This window comes from Mustela erminea, chromosome 1, assembly GCF_009829155.1.
Source record: "Mustela erminea isolate mMusErm1 chromosome 1, mMusErm1.Pri, whole genome shotgun sequence".
Taxonomy (NCBI): domain Eukaryota; kingdom Metazoa; phylum Chordata; class Mammalia; order Carnivora; family Mustelidae; genus Mustela; species Mustela erminea.
In genome coordinates, this window is record NC_045614.1 from 193672368 (window position 1) to 193690881 (window position 18514).

General features: G+C 36.0%; 1 protein-coding gene across 1 annotated transcript in view; it reads left to right on the plus strand.

Moving 5' to 3' along the window:
- LOC116591889 overlaps positions 1–17782 on the plus strand; it is a 527246-nt gene extending 509464 nt beyond the window's left edge. Inside the window, exon 10 of the mRNA XM_032345255.1 lies at positions 15710–17782. The gene's annotated coding sequence lies outside the window, so the exon portion shown is untranslated. The remainder of the gene's footprint in view (positions 1–15709) is intronic.
- The last annotated feature ends 732 nt before the right edge of the window (positions 17783–18514 follow it).

An 18514-nucleotide genomic window follows, 5' to 3' on the forward strand; every position in this document is an offset into this window, starting at 1 on the left:
GTTCTTTGTAGGATCTTCCTAGCAAGATGGACTTCCCGTATTCTTGGATAGTGAGACCCAGATTCAAAAGTGTTTTCTCAGATGGACCAATTTCATTTTGAGAGGCTGTATGACAGACTTTAGGCCAGGATCAAATTCTAGCCATTTACTGGTGATACGACATTGAGCACACTGCTTACCTTTCTTTAAAGCTCAGTCAAGAGATTGCCAATAAGGAATACCACTTATTTCATGGAGTCACTGGTATGATAAAACAGCATGACGTATATCAGCACAGGGCTAGCTAGGGATTTAGTGTTGGAATACATGGGAATTATTGGTATTCTTGTTGTGGAGTCATTGTACTAACTGAAAACAAAAACAAAAAAACCTCCTCAAGATGATTTTAGTTGTTTATTTTTGCCCAAGTAATCCTCACCATAACATTAAAGATGCACTCTAATTGTGATCCTGTCTACCTACTTCGCCATTTTCCCTAATACCATTCCTTGCAGAAGCCCATGTTCTGTCACCCTTGCCTGGCCATTTCCCAAACACTGCATGAATCCCCACCTTTGAGGCTTTCCTCTTTCTCTGCCCACAGACTAGATATCATTTTCTTTTTTTTTTTTTTCTCTAACTTTACCTCTTCTGGCAGTCCTTCTCCTTCAAGACTCCACTCAAGTGGAGTGTCCTGATTGGTGTCTTCTCAGCAGCTCTCAGTATTTATTGTCTCTCTCCCCTTTGTTTTCATGTCACTTTGTATAAAATAGCATGATTCACGAGTCCATACCTTATCTTTTTGTTTGTGTCTGACACTTCCCCTTCATATTAAGGTATTTGTGGACAGGTGCCCTTTCTCCTCTTATTTTATTAATACTATTAGCAACTTAGTCACTCATGGATAGTGGATGCTCACAAAATATATGTCAAATTAAATTCAAGAGTGAGGGGCACCTGGGTGGCTCAGTGGGGTAAGCCGCTGCCTTCAGCTTAGGTCATGATCTCAGGGTCCTGAGATCGAGTCCTATATTGAGCTCTCTGCTCAGCAGAGAGCCTGCTTCCCTCTCTTTCTCTCTCTGCCTGCCTCTCTGCCTACTTGTGATCTCTCTCTGTCAAATAAATAAATAAAATCTTTAAAAAAAATTTTAAAAAAAATTCAAGAGTGAGTGAAAGCTTAGAAAGAACCACATGCAACTCCTCTTGACAGGTATGTACTATTCGAAGGGTCCAACTGAATGCGATTTTTCCAATTTTTTACATATCAACTTTTCATTTATATGAGATTGGTTCTAAAAAAGACAAAAATTTTTGAGATTCTTGACCCTAAATTACTTTTCTCCCTAACTCATTTTCATTTATGGCACAGATAGAAGGCTTATAGGCATAGTGTTCTTTCTGTCTAGGCTTGCTCATGGATATAGCCTTTATGTAAATCCTGAGCTCTATCCCTGGCTTGCTTGTTATAGTGCCTACGATATTTTGGGAAATGTTTACTACTTAAAGAAATGACAACTAAATGCATTTATTAGCATGGTGTATTTGCAAGACTTACAGATCCTCTTGAAAGAAAATAAACTCAAGATTTCAAACCTAATGTTTTACAGTTCTTTTACTGGAAAGGAAGAAATTTTTATTCCTTAAAATTGATTAATACAAGGGTGGTAAAATCGGGGGAAAGAAGGAAAAAAAAATGAAATTTGACCCTATCATGAATATCAGTAGATTTTGAAAGAGTTCCTAGTTTTAACTTAATTAAAAGAGTTTTTTTAGGGGCACCTGGGTAGCTCAGTCAGTTAAGTGTCCAACTCTTAATTTTGGCTCAGGTCATGATCTTGGGGTCCTGAGACGGAGCATGAATCGGGCTCTGCGCTGAGCATGGAGTTAATTTGAGATTCTCTTTCTCCCTATCCCTCTATTCCTCCCCTACAACTTGCACATGCTCTATAAATAAATAATAAATAAATAAATAAATAAATTTTTTTTAGCAGCCTGTTGTGTAACCACCCATTGACAGATCAATCAATCCTCCAAAGACAAAAACTCCCCTTGTAGATTTTTTACTTCTTCATATCTCCACAAATCTATGAGCCACTTTTACAGGAACTAAATCTCTGAGTGAAGGGATTAAACTACAAAATTATATATATATATGTGTGTGTGTGTGTGTGTGTGTGTGTGTGTACACACACATATATAATTATATATATACGTAAGTATACACATACATGTATATATAAATATATATGTATTTTATTTTAAAAAGTATGTTTATATGTATATATTATATATACCTACAGTCTTTTTCTTTCCCAAAGAATTTATATAGGAATTAATGGTCTCTTCCTTCCTGACCTCTAGATTTTGACTAAACCCTTGTGTAAAAACATTCTAAAATGGTTCATGATAATCAACTTTGTGACAAGGACTCAGTATATTTGATAATTCAGTCAAGGTATCAAGGTGTTTGATCATAATCTTATGATCTTTAATTCCTGACTACTTTCTCTTGTTATTTCCAATGGAACGAATTTACCAAGATCCAACCCTGGGTAGAGACGTGACTGGACCTGCCAGAGTTTGACAGAGAAAAACCATTAACATTTAAAATTCCAAGGCCAGAGTAGACTTTCAAAAATCTTTATTCCTGATTATATGCAGTGGTGAGCTAAAATTTTAAAGATAAATCCGTCAGGATTTTGCAAGTCAGTGTAAGATCTGGTTCTCTTTTATCAGACATAGAGAAGAAATTGTTTAAATATTACACATCTTTCTTCAAATAGAAAAGAGACAAATTATTTCATTGATAATCATCTAACTTGGAAGTATTATTTAATTCAAGAAGGTTCTAGAATATATGTGAAGAACCATCTTGTCTAATGAGTTCTTTCTCTGTTTCACCACATGGTGCCTCTCCAGCCACACCTCCCTGCATTCTCCTCATGCCCATCTTTATGTAACCAAACAGGATTTCTCACCCCTCCCTGAATATGGATTTTTAGTACTTTCTACCTTGCCACATTTCAGACCACTTTAAATATGTAAAATTCTACCATTTTCCCATAGAGAGTGATACTTGAGTACCATTACTAATGAAGTATACATCTAAGCAAATGACTCATATAAATAAAAGTTACCTTGATGGTTAAAAAAAATCAGTTAGTAGGATTTAAAGGCCTTTGTTAAATAACAACTATAATTCTTTAAGCTAGTTTAATGGTAATTATATTTAAATACATACTTTTAAAATTTATCTCTGCAGAGCTAACGCAAAGAAATTGAAACTACTATTATCACACAAGATGATATGTAACATGCCTACCAAAGGATTTGGAATATTGATGAAATACAATGTCTTACTAGGACTTTAAAAAAGTCAGGCTAATATTAATGGACAAAATAATCTCTTAGCACGATAAGAGCAAAGTTCACAAATGGACATAGAACATTTGCCTATATTAGACCTTTAGTCTACCAGCTCAAAATTTAATGAGAAACCCATTCTTAGTTTCTTGAAGACAAGTGAGGACTGACAGCATTTTTAGATTCTAACGACTCATAATGACACAGGCCATTTTTCTGAGGTTTTCCTAGCCTATGTTACATGGATCCCATATTAAATATGTATTCCAAATCCTTTCTTAAGCATATTTCTATTACTCTGAAATTCTTAAAGGTAATCCTCATGACTGAGCAATTCATTATTTATTAAATTGACTTCTAAGCTGTGGATATTACAACATATTATCAGTTAGGATATACTGAAGACAAATTACTTTCTAATAAGAACCTACCCTCCTGTTTTCCTCCCAGCTGAAATTATTATGGGAAGTCTATTTTCTTTGTCTTGTTCTTAACAAGTGTCTGTGGAACGTAACAATTTTTTATGCTGTTGGTACAGGTGATTTTCTATCATGGATTATGAAGATTTGGGGATATTTTTATTTTTATAAACATAATGTTTACTAGTATATATGTGTAGATATGTGGTATATATGTCATATGTTACAAATGTTTTAGAAATATTACACATTTAAATGAATATTTAGACATTAGGGATCACAGGATTCTGGGACACATGTAAAATGTTTATGAATAGCACAGGAAGCTCCAGTCCTGTGACTTTCTTCATAAAGCACCTTTAAATACTGCAGTAGAGAGCAGAGTGTGGGAGCTGCCCAATTTTAGTCCTGTTTTAAGACAATGAGAGGTTTAACTGGTTGCCTAATATTTAATGACATATTCATAAAATTAAGCCACGTCCGTTCAAGAATTTTTCCCAGAAAGTTAACTTTCCCTCGACTCATCAAGAACAGGATATAGTGGATTCTGGTTATCTCTGGGTCAGTTGGTTCATTTCTTTAAAAAAAGACAGACTGTCTGCTGTTTTTTAAAATGGTGTTCATTCCCAACGTGATGACATTCAAAAAGAAAATCTGGGATTTTACCTTTCAAGAAGAACAACAGGAGAAGCAGACATATATTGGGATTTCAAAGAATGTGGACAATGGAGCTGGGAAGGATATTAGATTTCTCTTTCACACACAGGGGATCCACTGGGCTGCCTTCCTCTAAATTCCCCAGCCAGTTGATACCAGTAGCGGACAAGAGGGCAGACCTCCTGGCTTTTGGTTAGATTCAATTTTCTAGGATCCTGAAATTCTTTTTATTTATTTTTTATTTTTTTTATGTGTCTCTTATTTTTGGATCCTGAAATTCTTAAACTTCATCCTCATGACACTCAATATTTTATTATTTATTAAATCAGATTTCTCTCTGCTCCAGAGTATTTTTCTACAGCCTTTGTACCCAGCGACTGACATAAAAATCAGCCACATGTTTGTTCACCAAGTGAATGAATTTACACACTTGCATTTGAATTTAATATCTAACGGGGAATTGCCCCTCACCCTGTGATCCCTGCCTGTCGTTCAGTAAACACTAAAAGTATACTTTATTTCCACTTGTTTTTTCACTTTTTTTTTTTAAACAAGAGGTATAATTCATAAGGAAGTCCTGATTGAAATAGCCACATATTTGAGTAAGATGGCTCACTATTGAAGATAATTTGTTTACTTGTGTATTGACTTAATCAAAGGAGGAAAAAATAAAACACATGGGATTAGTTTGTGAATGGTTTTTTTGACACAATAAAAACTGTATTGAGAAGTTGGCCAGACACATACATTCATTCTCCCGAAGATGAATATCTCTGTGATGGCTTTAGTAAAGAAAATGATGTCTTTCAACTGATATATGATGTGTGATTTATTTATTTATTTAAGATTTTATTTATTTATTTGACAGAGAGAGATCACAAGTAGGCAGAGAGGCAGGCAGAGAGAGGGGGAAGCAGGCTCCCTGCTGAGCAGAGAGCCCAATGTGGGGCTCGATCCCAGGACCCTGAGACATGACCTGAGCCAAAGGCAGAGGCTTTAACCCACTGAGCCACCCAGGTGCCCCTATGGTGTGTGATTTAAATGCCAAGCTACATTGCTTCTTCTGGGTTTGTTTGCTCTAAGTTGATCCAACTTTTGTGGAAAGCTTTCTACATCGAGGATGGCCTGTGTCAGTTTTTGTTGTGGTGGTGGTTGGGGGTGGGGGGATTCTTAACTTCTGCTCTGTGTGCACGTATATGCTTCTAGGGTAAAGCAAAAAGGGCTGTTGATCTTGGTTTTTGTTTCTTATTGGGGGTGGGGGGGATTCTTTTCTAGTGCCAGGATCACCTCCCTGTAATACTGCATGTGGAACATTCCTAATCAGGGTTTGTCTCTCCAGGACTCTGGCTCCTTAGGGATTTGCCTCCTGGCTTGATGGAGGTGTTCCAGCTCTGCCTTCTTTCGGATAGTGTTTCTCCTTTATTTTATCTAAATAGAGGATTATATTAGTTCAACAAGATTAAACTTGAGATATGAGTGGGTACATTTCTCGTATCTGCTTTTGTTACAGGTCCTTATAGTCCCTTTCTGCTTGTAACATAATGTTTTAATGTAACCATCTTTAAATAGCTACAACTCCTATGAAAAGTTGGGAAGAACCCTAAGCAAGTTGTTTGAAAGAAACAGGCATTTAAGTGCTTAATTCAATTAGCAACTCATAAAGTCTATACAGAGGAGGTTGCAAATAGCCTTTATAAGAATTAATTTCATGAAATGAACATTTTGCAAAAGTGAATGCGGAGTTTATAGATCCTTAGGCAAATCTTCACTGTCGGTTGAATTTATTTAAAGAGCTTTTCTGGTCACCTTTGAACCTCAATGATTTCTCCAGATGTACAGAAGTGAACAATGTAAAAATCTTGCTGTTTCAGCAGAACTGATTCCAGCTGGCTGGGAACTGGATCTGCAAGTCATTGGTTACAGCTGTGTTTCGATTTATGTGATGGTTGAAAAAATAAATTACCCGATTAGATGGCTAGAAAGAGGACTCTTTGTTTAGCCCTTGTGTGGGGACTGAAAGTGTTTATGGTGCTGTTTTCTACGCAGTCTTTGCAAAGTAAGCTGGACAAATAGACTTATTCAATGCTCCTAAGAAATGTTGCATATTCAGCTTTAATTCTTTGCTAAGGAAACTATTTTTTTTCTGTAATGCTGTCATCCAGCAAATGTTTTAAAGGTTTAGCATTTAAGAGTACCAGTAAGTTTTCTGTCTTTCTGAGCACTACATTTAGTAATGGAAAAGCTGTTCTCTTTTGTTTAATGTGTACTTTAAAACATGTCTTTGTCAGGCACAGGAATGGAAATATGTTTCTCCTAAATTCAAAGCTTTATAATGGCAGAGTGTCTGAACATAAACTTGAACCTTCTCAAATGAGTTATGGCTTGTGGCATGTAAGAGAAAATAAATTAATTAAATTGTTAAATAAAGAAATATAATCAAGCATGATTGCAAAAAAAATTAAAAAATAATAATATAAGGAAAAAAAAAAAACCTCTGATGGGCCCCTGGGCCATTTGAGTTATGAGGCTTTTGAATTTTTATGAATATTTACTTTGTTACCAAAGTAAAATTTACAGGGTAAGAAGGGTGTTAAACAGCATGTAACTTTTCAAGACAATGAAAATCAAAATACTAGTAACTCCTGGAGGTTTCAAGTACAGGGTCTTACAAAATACCCTCATAAGAGAATTAATATACTAATATAACACTGTATGAAGGTTTTTAAAGAATTATTTTCCAAGGTAATTGGGATCCTTGAGTTTCTTGAAGTGATGAAGCTATCAGGACCTGTGGATGGGGAGCAGTTGGGCCCTTTCCACCAAGGCATTAAACAAATGAGTGGGTAGGCGGCGCTGGAAAAGAAGGCTACAATGATGTGTTTTCATTTTTATTTTCTCAAACAGACACTCATTTTCTAAATGGATTCAACATTTTTTAAGCCCCCCCCGCCCCGCAAGACTTTGTAAAATCCTGAAAAGGGACAGGATTCTCGAGTGAACTAGAAAAGGAGCCCAATCCAATCTCTTGATCAGGTGATATAATATCCATCAAGTTCAAAAGCATTCAGGGTGGGGAAGATCCAGATATGTATCATTTTTTTTTTCTGAGAAAATGAGTGATTCTTTATCCATTTCCTTTCTTAAACTAAGATATGTACTATGAAATTTAAGGGATGCAGAATGAATAACCATAAGTGTATCCTAAAGAAAGCAAAGGTGGGATTGATCTGCCTTGACTTCTCAGAAAGTTTGCTGTGTCAGGCTGTTTCCTTGATCAATGAAAGTATACCCTCTAACCCTTAACAAATCAATACAATTGATTGGAAAGGATGGGAACAAAGCATGAGAGTGCAGGATACACTTGAACCTTTAGTGTCCAGATATATTTAAATGAGATTTTTATGCTTAAAGCATTCCCCTGTACTCCCATGTAATGGAATCTTCTTCATCCTATGAAATCGGATGGGAAACCTATGTAATAATGGTGGAGAGTACAGTATAGTGGCAGGATATGTTTTGAGATAATATATAAAATATTTTCATTTTAGAACTAAGGGAGGTAGCAATTTTTTAAGATTTAGAAAAATATGTATATACTGTTACGTTATATGCATTCTTTTCTAATGAAAAGAATATGTTTTGAAGAGTTACATCTGTCTCCCAGTGTTTATACTTCTAAAAAAATATTAATCAGGAAACAGTTTCTATCACTGAGCATAGAGATAACAAAGTGAAAATTCAGCCTTGGACACATATGATTGAATGATGTGAGGTTTCAAAACTAAGCATTTTTAATAGAAAAAAATCAAGAAGGAAATGTAAGTATCTATAGAGAGAATACTTTTAAGATAACTTACTTAATCATTTGTGCTCCCTTCTTACCTATCATGATCAGTGGATAAAATATAAAAATATTAATATATAAAAATATAAAATACTTTTTTTCTTTATGAGGGATAAACCCCTATGAAATTAGCATATTTTTTTTATATTGAAGGAAACTAAAAAATCTAGAATAGGAATGATTATGAGCAATCAGAATAATAACTATCCATTAATAACTTTATTCCACCCAAATTAAGCAGCATTCAAAATGAGTATTTTTAAAAGGCAAAAAAAGATGTTTTAAAAAGTTTTTGGTAGTTGACAGAAATTTTCAAACCTATGATTCACCTGATTTTCTGATTTTTTTCATTTAAAATTTCAAAGAGCTACTTAAGGAGGTTTTATAACCTGACATATTTTAGCTTGACATTTTGAATGCATTATTAAAGCTGAAATAGGTCTATTCAACCAATTCTAAATTTTTTTTTATCCATATAGGCTAATTTTCACAAGTGAGTTATCTAAGGAAACAATGACTTCCTCCCCTTAGTGCATGTACCATAACAGTATATATACATTTTTCTAAATCTTAAAAAGTTCCTATGTCCTTAGTTCTAAAATGAAAAATATTTTATATATTATTTGATGTTAGTGAAAATTTAAATGTAAATAGGGTAAACCACATAAAATATCTAATAGAAATTTTAATATTACCGTATTCTGAAAATAATATGAAATGAAATTTTTGAGATTTAGTTATTACATGAGACATCACTGGGACATAGGAAAGGCTATCATTGATCTTTCTGGAGATAGATGTTACTAACAGTACTATGATGACCAAATGAGACAATCATGTGTACAAATATCTAACTAGTAAGTAGTAATGACCAACACGTGTTTCTAATTTTACTCCTCTTCCATTGCACAATTCTTTAGAGCTGAATTAGGCCTTAATGATTAACCTAGTCATCCCTCCCAATTTTAAAGGGACAGGAACCACAGTTCTGAGAGTTAAGTGACTTATCCAAGCCCGTAAACTATTATTTACTGAATTGGCACTAAACCCAGTTTTTTGACTCATAAATTAGCTTCTTTCCCACTTCCAACTTCGTTTAGAAGTGTTGTATACAGAACGTAAAAAAAAATGGTATTTTTCTAGAATCATAGTAGCTAAAATAGACATTATTATTGCCCCTTTGTCATAATATTCAAGCTCTAAATATTCAATAATTCTGAAGTCAGTTGATATCATTTAAATCCTTTCTATTTATGTCCCATCTTAAAAAGTCAAGAATGATTCTTTTCTCATTCACTTGCACATCAACAAGCAGAAATGCCCTCTTATTATTGGTGTGCATAATCCTGCTAACAGAAAATACTCTTCCAGATTTACATATAATTTGATATGGCATAATTTTTCATGGTCTCTAAATTGCCTCTCATTATCATACCCTGCCTTTTTCTTTTTTTTTTTTCCTTTTTCCTTTTTTATTTTTCCTTTTCTTTTTTTCTTGATTTCCTGGAATATTCCACCAGCATCCTCAAGACCTGTTGGTTCCAATGTGTGGCTATTACTATCACTTTCCCCTCAAGACCTCCCTCAAGTTCATGTTCTTGCTCTAATTACCCTGCCTCAGACAAGCTCTCCTCATGTCTCATCTCACTGGTGTGGCGTTGAATGGGGTCCCTTGGTGGATATTGATGACAGGCTGGATGGACAAGGGGTTGCACACTTGGGGAAAGCAGAGGCAGGGAGGGGAAGAGGGAAAAAAAAAAGATAGGAAGAGAGATTCCCATTGAGAGTTACTATCATATGCATTTTCTTGAGAGAGGAATGAACATTAGATTTCATGTACCGGGGTCTAAAGGATAATCCCTGAAAGGAAGAGAAACCTATGTGATTATTTTTCCATCCCAGTTGCGATGCTCTGTACTGATCAAGAGAGAGATTAAAAAAAAAAAAAAAATCCAGGTTGACAAATAAGCCTTTTGCATCCCAGTCAAAAAGTGTCTGAGCTAAACACTGAATCACCCTCTAGTCCAAATACTAAACTTTGAGAGGAAGATGTAGGTCAGGTTTTTCCCTGGTTAAAAACTGTCTCTTTCACCATAAAATTTCTAGAATAGTAACTCAAATCTGTATTATACTTTATTTTTATTTTGTTTAAGATAATTGGTTCCAGAATCTCGTTAGTAACTCAAAATTACCTTAAGGTACACACACACACACACACACACACACACACACGCCTGTTTTGCTTTTTTTTTTTGCCAATGTCTTATTCAAAAGAAAATTCCCAACCAAATCAACCTTGTTTGCTGGCACCTGATTCTTATCTCCCTTACCCTTTAATTACTATTTTCTTTTTAAAAAATGTCGGACCGTAGTTGTTGATGCTCTTTAACTGCTACTCTTTCCTTATATGGGTAGGATTTTTAAAGATTGCTTTTTTCCCTGGATTTTTGCTTCTCACTACTATTATATCCCCCCCTTTTTTTTTAAAGATTTTATTCATTTATTTAAAAGAGAGACAGAGTATGTGTTAGAAGAGGGACAGGGGGAGAGGGAGAGGGACAAGCAGACTCCCTGCTAAGCTCCATCTCAGGACCCTGAGATCATGACCGGAGCCCAAGTTAGATGCTTAACTCAGTGAGCCACCCAGGCGCCCCTATTACATCCCTTCTCTATTGAAAATGAAAATATTTTGAAATATTGAAAATGAAAGATGTAATATATGTTGTTGGACACGAGAAAGAACATGGCTCTCATTTCTGGAAAACTCAGACGAATAAGCATCTGTCAGATTTATTCAGAGACTTTAGCAGGAGTGTTTCTTTTTGGAACTATTTTTTTTAAGGTTTTATTTATTTATTTGACACAGAGAGAGATCACAAGCTGGCAGAGAGGCAAGCAGAGACAGAGAGGGAAGCAGGCTTCCTGCTGAGCAGAGAGCCCAATGCGGGGCTCCATGTGGGGCTCGATCCTAGGACCCTGAGATTATGCCTGAGCTGAAGGCAGAGGCTTAACCCACTGAGCCACCCAGGTACTGCAGGAGTGTTTCTTTTTGCATATGTCTTCTGATGGTTTTGTTACCAACTACCTTAAAGCTATTTTCTTTATAACCCCTCCCTTTAAGTAATCTTGCGTATGTCAAAACTATTAGTAAACTAAAGCACTTGATGCTCTTCAGTTAGAAGAAACTGTCTTCTTTTTGATGTTCAAATAAATCAATATAAATTGATTCTTCTTCCAGAATAGACTGGAATGAAAGCATCAGGACCCAATGATCAGTTACGCTACAAACTTTTCACAAGGACAGTTTAAGTCAGCAATGTCCAATAAAATTTCTTCAAGGGTGGAAATGTTCTATAGCTGCATTGTCCAAAACGGTAACCACCAGCCATGTGTGCTGTTATACACTGAAATATGGCTAAGGCAACCGAGGAAATCAATTTTTACTTTTACTTATCTTTAGTACCTACATGTACCTTCTTAGAGAGTGTAGGTTAAGTAAAACAAAGAAAATACTATGCAGCTAGTAAAATTATACACACACGCACACACACACACACACATTTTTTTCCCTACATAGCCATGAATTTTGAATGCAAGTTAGAACTGTAAATCTTTTTCTTGTCCTCTCTCTTACCCCAGGCCCCACCAGTGTTTTTAAGTATGATTCCCATAATTACACTGATTTCAAATGACCTTTATAAGAAATAAAAGGTCCCTCACTGCCTTAGCAGTAAGATGGAGGACAGGTTGTATTAAAGTATTGCAGAATAGTTATTACTTCCTCTAGCTTAATATGTCATTTGATATACAGTCATATCTATCTTGGTTATATTTTTAAGAAAGAAAACATAGAAAATAACATATAAAAATAATTGTTCTAGCAAGACCATACTTGCATTAGCGTTGCTTAAATGAAATATAAAGCAGGGTGAAATTTTTCCTTTATAAACACTTCAGCCATAGTCAAAGCCTCACTCAGGGATATCTTAGTATTGATGATTAGAAATTAGAATCAGAAGAGACCTTAAACCCATATCTATGACAGCGGCCATTGAACTGATTGATTACAACATCTTCTTTCAAATAAATATTGATTTAATCAAGTCTGCATTGCCATTGGTCCTAATGGTGGTCTTGACAGAAGCTTGGACACTCGAAACTGCCTAACTCCTGTTCGGATATAAATATTTTAAATGCATGGCCACTCATTAATAATCATTATTTGTCTCCAAACATTTATTCCCCCTTGATTTTTTAACCTCCTTCGTTAATATTTTTATGCCTCCTGTAAAGTTGAGTGATGTGTGTGTCTGTCTCGGAATGTAAGAAAAAGAGATGTCGTGGATTCGGCCGGGGTGGGGGAAAGTTGTATTTGCATCTGTTGTTTCTGATTCGCAGAGCCAAGAGTGAGGTGCTTGTGCAGATAGTGCACAGAGCTAAGATATCAATAGAGAGTTTGCTGTAAGCACATGTTCAATTATTAAAATAGTCGACATTTTATGTCTGATAGCCATAGCAAGGTCATGACATTCATTTATCCAGAGTATTGTGGGCACTGTCTAGAAAAGAAATAGCATAAAGGAGACAGATGCTAGAGAGCTCAAGAAAAAAAAAAAAAAAAAAAAAAAAAAAAAGATGGGTTTGAGCAAAGAGCAAAGAGACTTTGAGAGATGACCAGTTCTCTACACGTAGAACAGGAAGGAAGAAGTCAGCAGGCATCTGTTACCCGAAAATAAGAATCTTAAGCTATGCTGGACATGTGTTCATTTCTGTTGTCGTCTTTCATTAAGTTCTAAGCTTGAGCACGATTCCGGAGTCTCGAGTTTCTGAAGTCTAATTTCGTGTTGGTTGTTGCTTCATTGCCCAGGCGTTCTGTGCTCTTTTACTTCCTGTTTCTTTCTCCCCCTCTTTCATGCCTCCTCCCTCTTCCCAGTTCTCCATTTCCTCTTCTTTCTCCCTCTCTCAAGCTTCTCTTTCCTGCCTTTCTCTCACGTGAGACAGTGTGTACTTAACTCCATGTTTTCTTTGGGTGCCCACTTCTTTTATTATTTGTGGGTTTTTTTTGTTTGTTTGTTTTCGTGCTTAAGGTTTCCTTTTCTTCTGTGCTTTTTTCTTTTAAATCAGGAGCCTGTAGGAGCTGATTTGAGAGATACCTCTCCTCCTGCAGATGCGTCTTTCTCTGTATGGGTTGTGTGATGTTTTCTTTGGAACCTCTGCAAATGGTTGTCCTTCACGTTTGTTGCCGCTCATCTGTGGCCAAACTGCTGCCTTGGTTGGGGCTGCGGCGCTGCAATGCATGCTGGGATCTGTCTGTGTGAGTAAACTGAAATTTCTACAGCACCAGACAGCATTACAGTGGGCTTGAGAATTGTCGTACTTTTCTTTTCTTTGTATGTATTTCCTGCATGCTGCAGAGTCACCGATGGCTAGATCTGGCTGGCAAGCAGTTCAGAAATATCGCTCACGTAGAAAGGAAAGGTAGGCAGCTTACCACATTCAGTCATTAAAAAGAACAATTGAAGAACAAATGAAGTGGCTAACCATCTATATGCTGTCTTCTCTGTTGTGAAATACTGTAGTACAAACACGACTGTGTTCAGCCCAACATTTTAGCTCCTTTTGTAACAAGGCACAGAGTAGATTGTTTTCATATATGTACACAAATCCATATTTTATGTGAGCCTATATTCAGTCCTTAATAGTTATCGCCCGCAAGCATGTCTTAATCTCAAAAGCCTTTACCTATTCACCAACACGCCGCTATTTGTTCTTATTTTTATAAGTTCTTCAATCAAAAAATAAAAATAAAAACTATATTAATATCCTGTTGGTTGATTTCCTTCCAGCAAATTAGGATTTCAACACAGTTTAAATCATGTTGATGATTCAGATCCTGGCAGACCTTATAATTCCTGTGAACTGAGAGCACAGCTAATAAAAATATTAAGCAATTATTTTTATTAAAATTGTAGTTTTGCTCATTATTAAATAGAAATGATGGATCTATACAGATCGGTCTCACTCGTGTGTCCCTTGGGATGTTTGGATCTCCATATAGAAGTGGAAACACTCACTCTTTTTGCTCTTTCTTCAGCCAGGGGGGGCAAAAAAAAGAAGGCGTAGAATGAAGTCTGGGACTGTTAAAAAATTGCTGGCATTTTGTCTCCCCCTCTCTCTCACACATGTGAGCCTGGCTGCCTGCTCTCTGAGGTAGTGGATCCAGGGTGCGACTGTGTCAGAGCCTGTTTCCACAGCTGCATTTGGAGATCCGTCTTATTGATTAGGGGGAGAAAGGGGTGGGGATCTGAGTGTGAGGGGAGGGGAGGGCCAACTGACTACTGGCTCACTGAAACACAAGACATTTTCTTCCGGAAAGATGTCAAACAACTGAGACCTAGCCACAGAGGAAGTAGAAAGGTAGAAAAATCAGGAGACCCTGGAAGAAACGAATGCATTTCTTACAAGAGTCTTGGGGCTTTTTCTTTCCAGTCCTTTTCTTTTCTTTCCTTTCCTTTGCTTCCACCCTACCCCCCCCCCACCCCCATCATCTGACCTGCAAAGGCTAGAGTGACAGCGTCATGCAAATGCTGCAGTCCCGCAGGTCTGGGAGAGGGTGGATGCTAGACTGTGAGTTAATGTTAATGATGAACGCAGTGAAAATACCAGCCGCGGCCACCCCCTGCACACAGAAGCGCTCTGAGTCAGCATCAGATGCTGTGCCTCGCCACTCGCTGGGTGTCTGTATGCCTGTGCGCGCGCGTGCTCGCTCGGGCATCCGTGTCTAGCCGAGGGGAGGGGGTGGCGTGTGAGTGCGTGGAGGGTAAAAGCCAGTCAGTCAGTGAGAAGCAAAGGTACGTTGGAGAGCAACTAAAATCTGACTGATTTCCATCTTTGGAGCATCAGATGTATTCCCTAAGGAGGATGGGTCTCCGTGATGGGGGTGGTATAATTATGTTAATGTCATATTTATGGAGGGGTGAGATTTTTCATTCTAATAATTGGTTGAATGCTATGGTCAAAAATTGTAAAGCCATATTCAGTTTTAAGGAAAAGCATGGACTTATATCTAAGGACTGTTTTCTTTTTTGCTTTTTGTGAGTGCTGCTTTTTTATTTTATTTTTTTTTAACTATTTACTATTTTAAGCCATAACGGATTCAGTATGGAAAATCAAATGATAAACAGAAAGAGATCTTATATAATGATGCATTACATCATGGAGCAGAATATTTAAAGTCTTACAAGGCAAAGTAAAGATCTGGACAGGGGGTGGGGGGTGGTGGTTGGAAAGGGGTGTGGTACTAGGGTGGAGGAGGGGGGCCAGTTAGCAAATATTTTGTTCAGCATAGCTTTCCTTGCAGCTTACTTGGAAATGGATGATTCACCTGTTCTGCAGGAAAACATTCTAATTCTTTCCATTTTTTTTTCCTCCTCTTTTCCCTTTTAAGATCAACCACTTCAGAAGAACCAGAATCTACTTCTGTGGCCAGGACTGTTATGTTATGGCTGGTCCGATTGTTATACCCTGCGTTCTATGCTACTAAACCTTGGATCATTCCTAAAGTACCAATTCTGTTCTTGAACCACAAACAAGGCTAAAAGAGCGGAGGAAATTCAGTGAATATACAGGATTGGGATTGTGTATTTTCAAAAGTATTGAGCTTTATAATGCAATTATTTAAGAAATAGAATCTTTTTTTTTTCTTCTCATGTTGCCAGCATTTTAAGTTACATGTTTATTGAGTGGCATTGCTCAAATAGCTACAGAGTATGCATGGAAATATTTGGTGTCTGAATAGTTTGGAGATTCAGAGAGAAAAATCAAGCTTCGGAGGTATTAAATTATGACATGCAAAAAAGTTTTTGTTTTATTCTTAACTGCAGCAGTATATATTGAAATCAGATTTAAAGTGTTATGTGTCCTTGGCCCACCTTAACAGTTGTACTGTATAGAAGTGTAATGGGAAGCAAAATTTCAATTAGGGTCCCATTAACTGGCATATAATCCTTCTTTAATGTAATAGAGGCTATGGTGTTGCTGTACAAATCTGCTGGAAACCGATTTTAACCCATTTTTAGTCTCTTTCTTTGGAGCTGATGGAATGACTCTTAACTGTTCATTGTCTGCATTGTTTCTCATATTCTTCATTATTTTAAGGTCTGGAATTAGTCTATAAGTGGTCGTTGTGAATATTCAGCTAATCCTAACTTTTATATATCATATCTCTTTCTACATATGTATTTTAATTAGTATTTAGAGGAAAAAGTTTAACTGAACCCAACTGTGATTTCTAAGCTAGCCTTATTACTGGAAGAAGAATTCTACCGCATCAAACCAGACTTTTCCTAGTCCCTGAGACCCTAACTTGTGAGGTATTTTAGGAACATCACAAGTCAGGCTCTTGGGACCTAGGCGGAGGGGAACCAGCAGCTTTGGACCTTATTGATTGTCTGCAGTTACCACCAGAACAAAAGAACATACATAGATTCTGCCTAGGAGAAAAGAACAATGCTCTTCTTTATAAATCAGCAATGTCTTCATCATGACCCACCCCCAAAAATACTATTTTCAGAAACTGTACTCAAAAGTGATTACTGAGTTGCACTGAATAGCATTTGTATGATATTAAAACAACCCTATAAAAACAGTGTAAGATAACTGTGTAAGAAGCAAAGTTAAAAGACAGGTGTTTTTAAAATGCTTCTTTGGATGTATTTTAAGGTGGCTAGTCTAAGAGAATATACCTCTTCAGTTAATACTGAAGAGAGTGGCTTATATTTATAACTTTGGTCATTTGCATAGAAATATATACATTAGCTTCTTAAATAAGTTCTATATGTCTCCATGTAACTGTGGCTCAGAATATGTAATGTGTAGCTATAATCATGCTCGAGGCCTAGAAATAAATCATTTACAATCTTCTTTACTGACCCTATTAGATTTTACTACTGATTTAAGAAGAATGTTACTTTATACTTGGTATTTATTGCCAGAGTTTTCCTTAGTCTTTTAACCAGACAAAATACTTTGTATGTCCTATTATAACAAGACATTCTCTTGTCGTAAGAGTTATCAATAATTAGCAAAAATATGGTGCCTTTTAGTCTTTATATTTTACTTTGCATGTATCATGGACCTATGGGAGATAAATCAGTAAACACCACCTCTAAAGTCAGACTGCTCTGGTTCATCTGTCAACGGACCCTGAGCTGCATAGTTTGAGTTTGATGAGAATTTTAGTTTTATAAACTACTCCAACTATAAGTAATGTGTCATATTTGAACACTGTTAGACATTGCCACATCAAATATTGATTTCTTATAAGTAGAATCAATATATTAAATCTATTTACAAATTTTACAATAATAATGCAGATACCAAGATACACAATGGAGATGAGAGACTGCCCATAATAGAAGAACCAAAATGATTTCATTCTTTTAACTCTAATGCTTTACATGGGTGCTATAAATTCTATGTACCTTCTGCATTGTTAAAATAAATTTATGAATGTACTTTAGAACACTGTATGGAGTCTTTGTTCACCTTTTCATTGGATTTGTTACAATTACTCATGTTTGAACTATCATGGGCTACAAATCACCCATGAGTTATATTTCCTAAAAAATTTGATACTGCCATATCGTAAACATGTTCTTCCTCTATACAAGCCACGTAAAATATGTTAAAGCATATATCCACATTGTGCCTATTCAGATTCCTTATATCACCTATTTTATTTATGGAGAATCTCTGAAATTTTAAGTGCATGTATGTGTGTGTATGAACATTCGTCCTAAAACTCCAGCTGAAAGGAAGTAATATAAACAGTAGACTTTTGATCGTGTTTATCTTTTACTTCTTTGAACCACATTTTCATTATCTTTAAACACTTCTAAAAGCCCAAGTTTCTCAATACAAAGAACTCTATATGTGTGTGTATCTACAAGTGCAAGAAACTTGATTATATTTAATAGCAATGTTTATCCAACAGATCAGAAACTATCTCGTATATAAAACAATATCACACACAGGTATATAGCTACAGACACCTGATTTATCATAATCATAAATAATATGTAAATGATGTTTCATAAATTTAGTTCTAAAATCATGTAAGGGATGGTTGTTTATTGTTTATAGTGATATCAGATATAATGTATTTCAAATGCAGTATTTTTTGTGTTATTATATCTATGAATTAGACTATATGTTAACTTCTTTTTCGTAGAGGAAAGGTACCAAAGCTGAA